This window comes from Lepidochelys kempii, chromosome 2 (assembly GCF_965140285.1).
Source record: "Lepidochelys kempii isolate rLepKem1 chromosome 2, rLepKem1.hap1, whole genome shotgun sequence".
In the NCBI taxonomy this organism is placed as follows: domain Eukaryota; kingdom Metazoa; phylum Chordata; order Testudines; family Cheloniidae; genus Lepidochelys; species Lepidochelys kempii.
The window spans coordinates 208667330-208681989 of NC_136381.1; positions in this window are offsets into that span (position 1 = coordinate 208667330).

The window sequence follows — 14660 nt, forward strand, 5'->3', positions numbered from 1 at the left end:
ACCATGTGGTAAGGGAGGCAAGCTCTGGCCTTAAATGTTTGGTAATGCTGGGGCTACTCTGAGCCCGGATGGATTTGGCAGGATGAGGCTGATCATTATGAATTGATCACATTATTCCTGACTGCGTGATGCTCTCCATTAGCCACTATACTTTGCATTCAGAGTCATTGCTGTAATCACCCATAGGAAAGTCCTCATGCTATGTCAAGTGTTCAGCTGCAGAGTTCGCGTCTCAGGATATACATCATGCCTGTCAATAACACGAAGCTCACACATCACTTAGAGAAACAAATACAATAATGATCTTCATCTGACATCAATTCAATCATAATATTCAAAATATGCCAGGTACTTGGGCAAGGTACTTCACTTTCTTGTGCATCTCTTTCCTTCCCACTTTCACCTGCCAGGTCTATATAGGTTTCAGAGTAACAGCCGTGTTAGTCTGTATTCGCAAAAAGAAAAGGAGTACTTGTGGCACCTTAGAGACTAAGGTGCCACAAGTACTCCTTTTCTTTTTTCAGGTCTATATAGAGAGTCAGGTCTTTACAAGACAGTCCCTGCCCCCACTGTGTGTACAGTGCCTGACACAATGGGGCCCCAGTCTCAACTGGGGCTTCTAGGCATTACCAGTAATATCAAGAATAATGTGAACCCAGTGATCCCGGCACCCTGTGCAACTGACATGGGAGGAAGTTGCCCAGTAGCCCTGCTCACTGGTCTCATGTGGGGGATGTCTGATTTCACCTCTGCAACCCCCCTGCTCGCCACCCGCATCCAGCCAGATTATGCAGGCTTGATGGGGGCAGAGTGGTTTCCTTTCAAAACCCCCACTTAATTATGCTCACCAGAACCCCTGAACTTGCAAGTTCCCACATGTGTTCCTTGACATAGCCACAAATGTCGCTGGATTGTTTTTAGAGGGCCACTGAAAGTGTGGTCCTCTAAGTCAGAGGTTTGCAAATTTGGGCTTGAAAACAGGCATCAGGGGGCCATGACTTGTTGCTAAATGGGAGAGTGGGTCCTGGCTAGATAGAAATGGTTCCTGAGCCATTTTGATATGGACAAAATTGAGAATACCTGCTTGAAGTATGGTAAATGGCCTCCAAAAAGCTTGTCATTCAATCATTACAGGCAGTGAGGAGTTGGGAGTCTTTGAAAAAAGAACCCAATGAACTATTATTATCACCAGATTTTTCTGTCTCCCGAAAGGTTTACTGTTAAGGTTTGTCTGCTTGGAAATACCATTCCGACATGGAGTTAAATGGTTTCTCCTGCCACTTACCAGGTCTTACATCTTGTGAACTTTGGTACACTGGTGTTTGGAACAAATCTAGATGAAAAAACATGGAACTACACATATGGAAGCCCCGAGAGCATCTACATTGTACAAACAACACACAATCTTATACTACATAGTCTCATGAAAATCCTGCCTGATTAGGCGACAAGAACTGCATGTGTGTTATAAGAGCTGTATGTGCATCTTGAAAAAAACCCAGTAGGCTCGTAAGGCAAACGCCAAACTGCAGCAGATGGTGACAGTGGCCTCTTTTCATAGTTCATCCACCTTTGGGGGAAGACGAAAAAAATCCTTTACCACAAAGGCAATTTACAGAAGGAAATGGCTCCCTGGCAGGGAATTTTCTGTGTATTTTTGAACTCCCTGGCTGAGAGCTGCTGCCCAGTTTCTCAGAGGGAGGAGCCATAGTGGAGCAAACCTTCTGCAAACACAATACCACTCGGTATTAAATCAATATGCAGATGAGCTTTTCCCGCCCAAAGACACATGCCAACTACACTCTGCAAACTCCTGATCCTTTTTCTCTGTGAAGTCAAAGGCAAACTTTTAACAGGGGCAGGACTGGGCTAAGAGTTGCCTGTGCTTATTTTTTTCTATGCGCTCTTTTTCTTTAGTGTCTCCCTGCAGTTTAAAAAAAAACAGAAATAAACTTAAAATGCTGCCCTTTGAGCAATGAACTGTAAAGGAAAAGTAATACAGTGTGGTGTTTTTAAAAGGATAAAAAGCCTGATTCCCATTCACACAAAGACTGTTTTATTTCCTTCTGGTGGAATCCAGGAGGGTTAATTGGGTGTAAATGTAATTTACACCAGAGCAGTGTAAAAGGACTTCAGTGTAAATGAGAATCAGTCCCTAAATCTATAGGGCCCAATCCTGAAAATACTTTTGGACATCACTTTACTCCACATTGCTTCAGTGGTACTACTTGTGTGAGCAAAGTCCCTGTAAATAGTTACAGTCTTTTCCCATGGTTTAGAGTAGCAGACCATGTGATGATCCAGGCAATGTTGATGCACTGGAGTGTGATGAGTATCTTTCCTCACATCTGTACAATTAGTTGGGTCACTGTGCCATGTAAATTTAACCTTAAAAGTGGAAAAAACATGTCAAATGTATCCAAATGTTCCATTTAGCAGGAGCTGATGGGATTGTTGTGTGTTGGTACCTATTTATGAAAGGAACCACCCTGGAGTCAAACAATAGCCCTGCTGCACATGGGAGGAAGGATGCACTTCCTGGTTCTGTCAATGGAAACTTTGTGTTTGCTTGTGACCTCCTTTTCCTCAGCTGATTGTGGATCATAAGGATTGCTGCCGTTGGGGCAGGAATAATTAATGGGCTAAGTGTAGGTTAGTGGCTTGTGAGCAGCTAAGGAGAAGGCTGGCTGTCCATTTCAGCTTCAGTCTAAACCACAGGGGCACTCACTTCCTGTGTCAATGGTGATCCTGCAATGCTAACAAAAGACCTGCATTGATCATTGCCCTCTGGTAATTACTACCAGTGTGGGGCTGGCCCTCACAACTTGTTGACATCTTTTGACAATTTAAATATGGCCATTTAAAGAGTGCTCTAAAAAGGAAGTGGGCTTAGCTCTGTAATAAGGTGGGTTAGGAACCGAATGACAAATAGTAGCTTTGAAGCTGACTCTAGTGTAAGGTACGCACAGAATCTCAAGTACTGATATTTTAATCCTATATTCCAGAGTCTCCTGGTCAGCCTCAGAGCTTTTTTTCTGATGATTTACCTTACTAGATATTTGAACCCATCTGTTTCTTTGCAAAGCATACTATCCCGAAACTAAAAATCTCTCTTTGTGTGTGTAGCAATGTTAAAAGGCCATGGAGTTTGCGAAGTAAAAGCCTTCAAAGATCAGAAAATACCAATCTCAAAGTTGTTTGTGCTAACTTCACTCTACCCCTGGATACCTCTCCATTATGACAAGAGCTAGCAACATTTTCCCACCAAAATATTTTTTGCAGATTCTGTTGACTGAAACATTTCACAAATTCACGTTGAATTCACCAGATTGTTGTGGTTGAACCCCCCACCCATTACAATAACAACAACAATAAAAATTCCGAAAAAATCAAAACATTTTTTTTGATGCTTTGAAAACAAGATTCAAAAGGACTTTTTGTTTTGACATGAAAAAAACAGAAAACATTAAAAAAAAAGAGCTTGAAATCAAAACGCAATGTTTTGTTTCAGGTCAAACGTAACATTTCATTTGACCTTTGAAATGATTTTTTATTTGATTTTTTGATTCACTGCCAAATTAGAAAAAATTAGTTTTCAGCTTGATCTGCAATGAATTTTTTTTTTTTTTGGATTTTTTGGAAATGCCAGCAAAACAAAAAGTCAATTATTCACGCTGCTCTAATTATAACCCAGTCATTATTACACGCTATTATTTCTGAGGGATCCCTGGCCCATTCAGTGCTCAAGCAGGAGCCCTCTCCTACAGATACATTTTTGTGACCCCCGCCTTTGCTGACACATGTGATTGCAGCCCTTATGTGGTGGCCTTTATGTGCTGTTAGTTGATGGGAGATACATCGGGTGTATAGAGCAGTTCTGACCATGCATCTTTCTGAAAGAGACCTGTGGATCTGGTTTCTCACCCAACATTTCCCTTCCCTCCAGATATACTAGGCAGGGCTGTCATGCTTACGAGGTCTGAAGTGTACCACAAGCCAACCTGCCACATGATTTCCAAACGTGCTAACTGAGTTTGTTTTTTAATAATGTGTCAATTCTTTGCCCACAGAAGTTACAGAAAAAGGTAGCAAAGCATTTGAATATACTATATGTCCCATCAAACAGATACACCTGAAGAGCAGACTGATTCCATATCTCCAAGTATCATTCAGTTACCTGCAGTTTGCCCAGATTGGGCCTTCTTTAGAGACCTTACAATGTAGAACATACATATAGGGTAAAATTCACCCAGAATTGCAGAAGGCACCCAAATGAAGTGGAACTATAACGGCTTCACTGCACAGGAAGGAAAGGAGAATGAGGAGTAGGTATATAGAGGACTCCACAAACTCTGCTCATGGCAGTGCTGGATTCCATCCCCCTTCCAAGCATTTAGTGAACAAATGTGGAGGATAGGCCAGGCTATGGCCACTGGTTCCACAATTAGGTAAATCCATTGGCCATAACTCAACACAGGGAGACCCTCTTCCAGTCCAGGGTGTGGAAGACTGGCCAAATAGAGGCTGCACCTCCCTTGTCCTGCTCACAGTTTGGTGGGATTCCATTCCCACATAATGCCCCACACAAATTCCATGACTCATTTTTCTTCTCAGTTGATGTGAGGAGGAGATAATTTTCATCCATGAGTTTTCTCTCATGAGCGTAGGCACTCAGTGTAGAATGTACTTGCATATCAATCATCATTATTTGTAGCAGTGGGACTGAAAATCTTTTCAGATGAATGTCAGTTGTCTTATGTCTCAGCTACATACATTTTTAACGTGCCACACCAGATGATGCATTACTTTTATAATATTGTTGAATCTGTATATAAGGGCCACGTTTATTAACTGCCGCTAACATTGGCTTGTCAAGTGCTCATGTAAAACAGAGCTTGGTAATGCTGGGATTCAGTAATGATGATTTGCAATAAAAGCCAAGCGTAAGGCTGAAGCTTTACCACAGGATATTGGTTTTCCACCCTCCTTTCAAATTCCAGCAGGGTCAGATCAGAGTTTCCTCCAGCCAAGGTGGATAAACTGAACTGTCACATGCCAGTTACTGTGAGGAGATCTTTTGGATGAGACCTTGCAAAACAAATGGGCCTGTCTGCTTTGCATGGCTTCTGTGGCAACTTTGGTAAGAACAATGGCTTGCCTAGTGTCATAGAAAAAATTCCCCTCCCCTCCATCCCACACTGTTACATAGTCTGCTGTGCATGAGGTGGTTGCATTTCAGTGGTGTTTTATGTATTTTGTTTGAGAAGCACTTTTGGGATTATTCAGGGTATAATGTGCAGCATTAAATCATCATCATTATCCAACTAGTTAATGTAAAGATTTTCAGTACAGCAATTAGAGTTATGAGATATGGAGTAAAATGACTTGTAAATTAAGCTGGTTTAAAGAATGAATACTTGCTATACTTATTGGTGCAAGGAAGTAAACCCAGAGATGGAATAGGCCATGTTATGTTCTTCTGTACCAGATGTGGATTGGTCACAGAACTTGCTTATACATACCCCCAGAACTAGTTAGAATTGTGTCAGGTGACTTCAGTTCTGGTAGGAGTTTAAGGTGATTGTAAGTCCCTTCTGAGATGACTGTGGTGTCGCCCGCTGATCCTTGATGCAGGTAACCTACACAGGGGAATAAGGGGGCTCCTTGTGTCCCATCATTGACTGACGTAGTTAAGCTGGCCTATGGAGACAGTGCTAAATTGATGGAAGAATTCTTCCATCAACCTAGCTACCTTCTCCCGCGGATGTGGATTTATTCCAGTGATGCTCCCTCCCATCGCTGTAGTAAGTGTCTATGCTGTAGTGTTTTAAGTGTGGACATAGCCTCAGTCTCTCTCTGGTTTCAGGACTTTTATGTAACAAATGAGGGTGAAATCCTGGCTGCACTGAAGTCAATGAGAGTTTTGCCACTGACTCCAATGGAACCAGGCTTGAATCTGAAGCTTCAGCTTGAATCTGAAGATGTATGTCTCAGGCTTGCTTTTCCTCTGGAGACCAGTGGGGGACCAGCAGGGAGGTTGCCTACTAAAGCTTCTCAGCTGGGTGAGCAGCTCAGTACAATCCTTGAAGCCCTGGTGCTCTGTCCACCATCAGCCTTGTTCTGCTGGTTGTCTCCCTGATTCTATGACCATTATCTCACTCCTAGGATGATATAGCCAACTTCACAAGGCTGAACCACATTATTTATTTCCATTATTACAGCAGCTGGTAGGGTTGATGAAATGATTATGCTGGGTATATGACCTACACCCTCAACAGATTAGCTCAGGCACAGCCCAGGTGATCTCTCTTTTTGAGAGCAGCAGGAAAAATGCTACCCTCAGATGCATATGCATGACTTCCGTTGACATCAGTGGAAGCCTGAGGGGCAGTATTTACCCCAGAGAAGTGTGGAGGTTTACTCACAGTCACAGTGGTACACAAATGAAGTACTTCAGAATGGGAGGCAGATATAATTGGGACAAAAGTTTGCTGAAAGAGTTAGTTGACTAAAGGAAAAGCACAGAGCTCAAAATAAGTTCTGCTGTTGACTTTATTGTATGAACAATTGGGGCCGCCAAGTATCCACTGACCAAGGGCGTGAAGCAAGATTTTCTGACGTGACTAGTTCTCACGGATCCTAATGAGTGCCCCTTCCTGGCCACCCACCAGGACTGCTATGAGGGAACCCAAACCTCTGTGCTCTGCATCCCCAAGAATGTGTTAAGCTTCTGGAGCTTGAGCAGCGTCCAGCCACTGCCCCAAACTCAGGGTCCTGAAGCTCACTCTCAGGGCACAGACCTGCTGTCTGTCACCCCCTCTCTGAGGGTTGGAACACATTGTCTAGTTGCCTAGCTCCTCTGGCCACAGTGCTGTCCCTTCAGACTCCCTGGCACTTAAACACCTCTCTCTCCTAGAATTCCATCCTAAAGGTGCAAAGCTTCTGGTTTACAGTTTAATGCTCTCACGGCCACACAGTAGTTATGAGGCAGTGACCAGAGAGAGAGAGAGACTTTGCTTAGAGTCTAATGCATTAATGCTTTTTTATACTTTATCATGTAAAGCACAGGAATGTATGGATCATACAAAATAATAAACATTAAACACATGTCCCTGCCTCAGTTTCCTCACCAGTCCAGGGCATTCATTGGGCTAGGGTCCAAGTCCCTTGGGTTGTCCAGCGTCACTGGGCCATCTGGAATCAGGAAAGTGGGCAGGGCTCCCCCAACCCTACGAGCAGTGGTTCTCTAATGTCGTTGCAGCGGCAGACAAGTTGGTGTGTTAGGGAATTGGCACACAGCTTAGCAGCAGCAAAGCTTGCTCCTGATGAAGCAGAGCAGTGACACAGTGGCTCGCAATTCTGCATATCCTGAGCAAGATGTCACAGTTCTCATTAAAGAGAACTGGGACTGTGGTCTGAGATTTCATGAACAGGAGAGGCAGCAGGGAAAAGGGAGATTCTGCATTGACCAGAGTTTGTGCTGAAAGAGGAGTTAAAAGGTAAATTAGGACCAAGGTTTCCAAACATGGGGGCGTAAAGTGAAGCTTCCAAGTCTGTAATTAGTCTCCCAAATAAGTGGCCTATTTACAAATGTGCTAAGCACTCGGCAGCTCCTGTTGAGGAGCCTAAATATGGATTTAGGAGTTTATCTTTTCAAATCCATTGATGAAAATCTTGGCCTTACTCCCTAAATATAGTGTTATGTGCTGGGTGAAACCTTGTTATGGGATTGAGACTAATAGGCGTGAACTTGCCCTTCAATTAATATAACAGTAAACATAAACTCCAACTAAGATAAAAAGAGTGTGTGAGGTCATCCAGGAGTTTCTGCTCAGTATTGTTTTGGGGGAGGGGTGTATGTGAAGGCAGAACTCAAAAAAGCTGAGAATAGTTCAGAAAGAGACAGACAGAAGGAGCAGCTGAAAACATGGTGGCTGACCCTACGAGACATCTGGGGAGAGGTTTTTGGGTGAAGGATGCACACTGAAAATAGTGCTCTTGGTACTGGGAGCAAAAGAAGCTGTTTCCTGCTATTTGATATTGTCTGCGTTCAGAAGCACAGGACTTTGCACATTCTTTGTAAATAAACAAAACTGCACCAGAGAAATACCTGAGTGCTGCCAATTTCTACTCCCAGCTGGGCCCTAGAACACTCACAGGGCCCTAAACTTTGACTAGCCACTCAAGTCAAAAGGGGAACAATATATTACTGTAAGTAGCAGTGAATGAAGCAGATGGAAAAGGGGATGGAGTTACAGTTTTAATAACAAGTGAGATTTTGTGTTCCTGTTAACAGACTTTTAAAAGAAGAAGACCCCACTCCCCTCAAAAAGACCTTGAGTGTCTTATATTAATGATGGGGGAAAAATAGCAATACAAATGCTGCAGATTTCTAGGAGCTCCACTGGGTATTTCAGGAAACTCCTTCTGTCTAGTGACTGGATTTTGAAACAAAAAGGAAGGGAGAGAAAGAGAGAAAAAGCCTAAGCAGAATTCCCAGGCTCTGCAAATGAGGCTTTTGTTTCCCAACGTCAGAAGAGTGCTTAATAAGGGAGGTTTCAGAGTAACAGCCGTGTTAGTCTGTATTCGCAAAAAGAAAAGGAGGACTTGTGGCACCTTAGAGACTAACCAATTTATTAGAGCATAAGCTTTCGTGAGCTACAGCTCACTTCCTCAGATGCATATCGTGGAAACTGCAGCAGGCTTTATATATACACAGAGAATATGAAACAATACCTATTCCCACCCCACTGTCCTGCTGGTAATAGCTTATCTAAAGTGATTTCCAGCACAAATCCAGGTTTTCTCACCCTCCACCCCCCCACACAAATTCACTCTCCTGCTGGTGATAGCCCATCCAAAGTGACAACTCTTTACACAATGTGCATGACAATCAAGCTGGGCTATTTCCTGCACAAATCCAGGTTCTCACATCCCCCCCACCCCTATACACACACAAACTCACTCTCCTGCTGGTAATAGCTCATCCAAACTGACCACTCTTCAAGTTAAAATCCAAGTTAAACCAGAACATCTGGGGGGGGGGGGTAGGAAAAAACAAGAGGAAACAGGCTACCTTGCATAATGACTTAGCCACTCCAAGTCTCTATTTAAGCCTAAATTAATAGTATCCAATTTGCAAATGAATTCCAATTCAGCAGTTTCTCGCTGGAGTCTGGATTTGAAGTTTTTTTGTTTTAAGATGGCGACCTTCATGTCTGTGATCGCGTGACCAGAGAGATTGAAGTGTTCTCCGACTGGTTTATGAATGTTATAATTCTTGACATCTGATTTGTGTCCATTTATTCTTTTACGTAGAGACTGTCCAGTTTGACCAATGTACATGGCAGAGGGGCATTGCTGGCACATGATGGCATATATCACATTGGTGGATGTGCAGGTGAACGAGCCTCTGATAGTGTGGCTGATGTTATTAGGCCCTGTGATGGTGTCCCCTGAATAGATATGTGGGCACAGTTGGCAACGGGCTTTGTTGCAAGGATAAGTTCCTGGGTTAGTGGTTCTGTTGTGTGGTATGTGGTTGTTGGTGAGTATTTGCTTCAGGTTGCGGGGCTGTCTGTAGGCAAGGACTGGCCTGTCTCCCAAGATTTGTGAGAGTGTTGGGTCATCCTTTAGGATAGGTTGTAGATCCTTAATAATGCGTTGGAGGGGTTTTAGTTGGGGGCTGAAGGTGACGGCTAGTGGCGTTCTGTTATTTTCTTTGTTAGGCCTGTCCTGTAGTAGGTAACTTCTGGGAACTCTTCTGGCTCTATCAATCTGTTTCTTTACTTCTGCAGGTGGGTATTGTAGTTGTAAGAAAGCTTGACAGAGATCTTGTAGGTGTCTGTCTCTGTCTGAGGGGTTGGAGCAAATGCGGTTGTATCGCAGAGCTTGGCTGTAGACGATGGATCGTGTGGTGTGGTCAGGGTGAAAGCTGGAGGCATGCAGGTAGGAATAGCGGTCGGTAGGTTTCCGGTATAGGGTGGTGTTTATGTGACCATTGTTTATTAGCACTGTAGTGTCCAGGAAGTGGATCTCTTGTGTGGACTGGACCAGGCTGAGGTTGGTGGTGGGATGGAAATTGTTGAAATCATGGTGGAATTCCTCAAGGGCTTCTTTTCCATGGGTCCAGATGATGAAGATGTCATCAATATAGCGCAAGTAGAGTAGGGGCTTTAGGGGACGAGAGCTGAGGAAGCGTTGTTCTAAATCAGCCATAAAAATGTTGGCATACTGTGGGGCCATGCGGGTCCCCATAGCAGTGCCGCTGATCTGAAGGTATACATTGTCCCCAAATGTGAAGTAGTTATGGGTAAGGACAAAGTCACAAAGTTCAGCCACCAGGTTAGCCGTGACATTATCGGGGATAGTGTTCTTGACGGCTTGTAGTCCATCTTTGTGTGGAATGTTGGTGTAGAGGGCTTCTACATCCATAGTGGCCAGGATGGTGTTATCAGGAAGATTACCGATGGATTGTAGTTTCCTCAGGAAGTCAGTGGTGTCTCGAAGGTAGCTGGGAGTGCTGGTAGCGTAGGGCCTGAGGAACTACTACATGCTACAAGGGGCCACAGCAATGGTTCCCTCAACCCACCTAGCAATATTGTTAACCTATCCAACTATACTCTCAGCCCAGCAGAAGCAGCTGTTCTATCTCGGGGCCTCTCCTTCTGCCCCTCCACCCCCACGAACATGATACAGTTCTGTGGTGACCTAGAATCCTATTTTCGACGTCTCCGACTCAAGGAATATTTCCAAAATACCTCTGAACAGCACACTAATCCACAGAGGTCTCCCTACCAACACTACAGAAAGAGGGATTCTAGGTGGACTCCTCCTGAAGGTCGAAACAGCAGACTGGACTTCTACATAGAGTGCTTCCGCCGACGTGCACGGGCTGAAATTGTGGAAAAGCAGCATCACTTGCCCCATAACCTCAGCCATGCGGAACGCAATGCCATCCACAGCCTCAGAAACAACTCTGACATCATAATCAAAAAGGCTGACAAAGGAGGTGCTGTTGTCAGTGGGATCAGAGGGTAATGGCTTGTAGAAACTCGTGTTGGAGAGCTGCCGAGCAGCCTCTTGTTCATATTCCGACCTATTCATGACGACAACAGCACCTCCTTTGTCAGCCTTTTTGATTATGATGTCAGAGTTGTTTCTGAGGCTGTGGATGGCATTGCGTTCCGCATGGCTGAGGTTATGGGGACCTACCGACCGCTATTCCTACCTGCATGCCTCCAGCTTTCACCCTGACCACACCACACGATCCATCGTCTACAGCCAAGCTCTGCGATACAACCGCATTTGCTCCAACCCCTCAGACAGAGACAGACACCTACAAGATCTCTGTCAAGCTTTCTTACAACTACAATACCCACCTGCAGAAGTAAAGAAACAGATTGATAGAGCCAGAAGAGTTCCCAGAAGTTACCTACTACAGGACAGGCCTAACAAAGAAAATAACAGAACGCCACTAGCCGTCACCTTCAGCCCCCAACTAAAACCCCTCCAACGCATTATTAAGGATCTACAACCTATCCTAAAGGATGACCCAACACTCTCACAAATCTTGGGAGACAGGCCAGTCCTTGCCTACAGACAGCCCCGCAACCTGAAGCAAATACTCACCAACAACCACATACCACACAACAGAACCACTAACCCAGGAACTTATCCTTGCAACAAAGCCCGTTGCCAACTGTGCCCACATATCTATTCAGGGGACACCATCACAGGGCCTAATAACATCAGCCACACTATCAGAGGCTCGTTCACCTGCACATCCACCAATGTGATATATGCCATCATGTGCCAGCAATGCCCCTCTGCCATGTACATTGGTCAAACTGGACAGTCTCTACGTAAAAGAATAAATGGACACAAATCAGATGTCAAGAATTATAACATTCATAAACCAGTCGGAGAACACTTCAATCTCTCTGGTCACGCGATCACAGACATGAAGGTCGCTATCTTAAAACAAAAAAACTTCAAATCCAGACTCCAGCGAGAAACTGCTGAATTGGAATTCATTTGCAAATTGGATACTATTAATTTAGGCTTAAATAGAGACTTGGAGTGGCTAAGTCATTATGCAAGGTAGCCTGTTTCCTCTTGTTTTTTCCTCCCCCCCCCCCCCAGATGTTCTGGTTTAACTTGGATTTTAACTTGAAGAGTGGTCAGTTTGGATGAGCTATTACCAGCAGGAGAGTGAGTTTGTGTGTGTATAGGGGTGGGGGGGATGTGAGAACCTGGATTTGTGCAGGAAATAGCCCAGCTTGATTGTCATGCACATTGTGTAAAGAGTTGTCACTTTGGATGGGCTATCACCAGCAGGAGAGTGAATTTGTGTGGGGGGGTGGAGGGTGAGAAAACCTGGATTTGTGCTGGAAATCACTTTAGATAAGCTATTACCAGCAGGACAGTGGGGTGGGAATAGGTATTGTTTCATATTCTCTGTGTATATATAAAGCCTGCTGCAGTTTCCACGATATGCATCTGAGGAAGTGAGCTGTAGCTCACGAAAGCTTATGCTCTAATAAATTGGTTAGTCTCTAAGGTGCCACAAGTCCTCCTTTTCTTAATAAGGGAGAATTTCAAGTTCTAAATAAGGAGATTTACTAGCTGGACCAATGATCTGAGTGGAAAGTTCCTGGTGAGGGGGATTTCTGCTGACCTCATTCTTTAATCTTATGTTGCCTGAGGATATTACCTCCACTGGACCCCAAATATTGGCTTTGGTTCTTCCCAGTTCAGCTGTCTGCTGGAAGTTTGGCACAGCCATTTCAGAAGCCAATTTAAAGAACCCACCGAACACACGATGTTGGTTATTTTGTTGTTTTGGATGTGCAGATGATATCATAGTATCTTAATTTACTTGTGTGCTTAAGTGTTTTGCTGAATCAGGGTCTAGTTGACTAAGGGTTGTCTGGTGGTTTCCAAGCTACCCTTGAATTGTTTGCTGAGATATTGAGTAAAGCAAAGAGGTGCTGGTTGGCTTGTTGCACTGCAGACAGTGAGCCTTTGTAGGGGTCTGCTCTTCAATGGGGTTTGAATATCTTTCTCTAGTCCATCATTTACGTAGGGAGATTAGATGGAGAGTTTTGTTTGTGATTCAAGAGTATTAATGGCTGCTACTAACTTGAAACAAATAATAAGACTGGCTGGTTTCTTGTGTTGGCATTTGGGAGTGACTGAATAGAGAGGATCTCTTGGATGTCAGTCCTAAGCACCTAAGCTGTCAGCTAGACAGTGATTGACATGCTGCTGTTTTTTTTCTTATAGTAAGATGCCAGTGACAGAATTTCAGAATATTAACAAATATGGCAACTGGCAGCTGAATCCTTCTGTGACTGTATGACAGAATGTACCCTGGTATTCACACTTGACTCACTGTTGTAACAATCTTTGTACAAAATATGCCTTGTAAGGTATCACTTGAAAACTAATAACTTGCTGGTCAATAATATCATGATAGAATGTATGTAGCAACATTATGTGTAAAGCAATGAATTCCCCCCGAAGGATGTTGGTGGCACATGTTCAAAGCCACATAGTCCTGATTAGACAGAACTGGTCAAGCAGAACATAAAGAAAGGAATGTGTGTTCACCTAAATTTACATATACAGTGTAAACAGGATCCTCAGACAGCAAGAGGAGGAAGACAGGAGACAAGGAAAATCTGCATCTCAGCAATCAGAGGTGGGAAGAAACAGCATGGAACCTTCTTTACTGTTTGAATAAACTTTGCTTTGAGGGGTAACCTTCAGGAATACCCATCTTAAAGGGGGGCTGAAGTATAAAAGTGAGGGGCAAAACCCCTCCATTTTATCTCACCTTGTCCAGCTCTCTCTCTTTCACTTAAGAAGACAAAAGAAACACCCTATAACCCTAGGGGGGCAGATCCTGGCCTGAAACTTGGTCAGCAATGTTACAGGAAACCTGTGGTAAGAATTTCACTTTGTACCAAGTCTAGTTTGTTAAGTTTAGAATGTGTTTTATCTTTATTTCTCTTGTGACTATTTCTGGCTTTCATGTCTTATGCTTATACTCACTTAAAACCTATCTCCTTGTAGTTAAATGAACTTGTTCCACTCTTTAATTAAAACTAATGCAGTGTTGTGAATTGTTTGAGTAACCTCATTTAAGGTAGCAGACTGTAGCATGTTGATCCCCTTAGAGGGGCAATGGACCTAATATATCTGGAGAGGGCTGGAACACATTCTTTTGAGGAAAATCTAGGACTGGGAGTGTGTTGGGGTCATCCTGAAAGTAGTAACCAAGGCTGCTGGAAGAGTGTGGCTGGAGTGTTGCTGACAGGCTGCTGGGGTCAGAGTTGCTGAACCAGGGTTGCAGCTATACACAGACACTCAGGGTGTGACCTGCATGGTGTTAGGCTGTTTGTGAGGAGCTCAGGTGGGGAGCTACAGCAGCAAAGCATTGTGAAGCACCTCAGCTTGTGAGGAAAGTGGTGACATGGCCTCTCACTGGTCTGGATTGCACCCTGGGATGTCATAGATTGCAACATCCCAGAAACAGGAGCTCTGCACACGTCCAGTAGGTTTCAGATTGCACAGTGGTGTGTATCTTTATGTGTACACTTATAATTTTGGGAGGCTCCAAGATACCATGGTGAAGGGTGCTACATAAAATATAG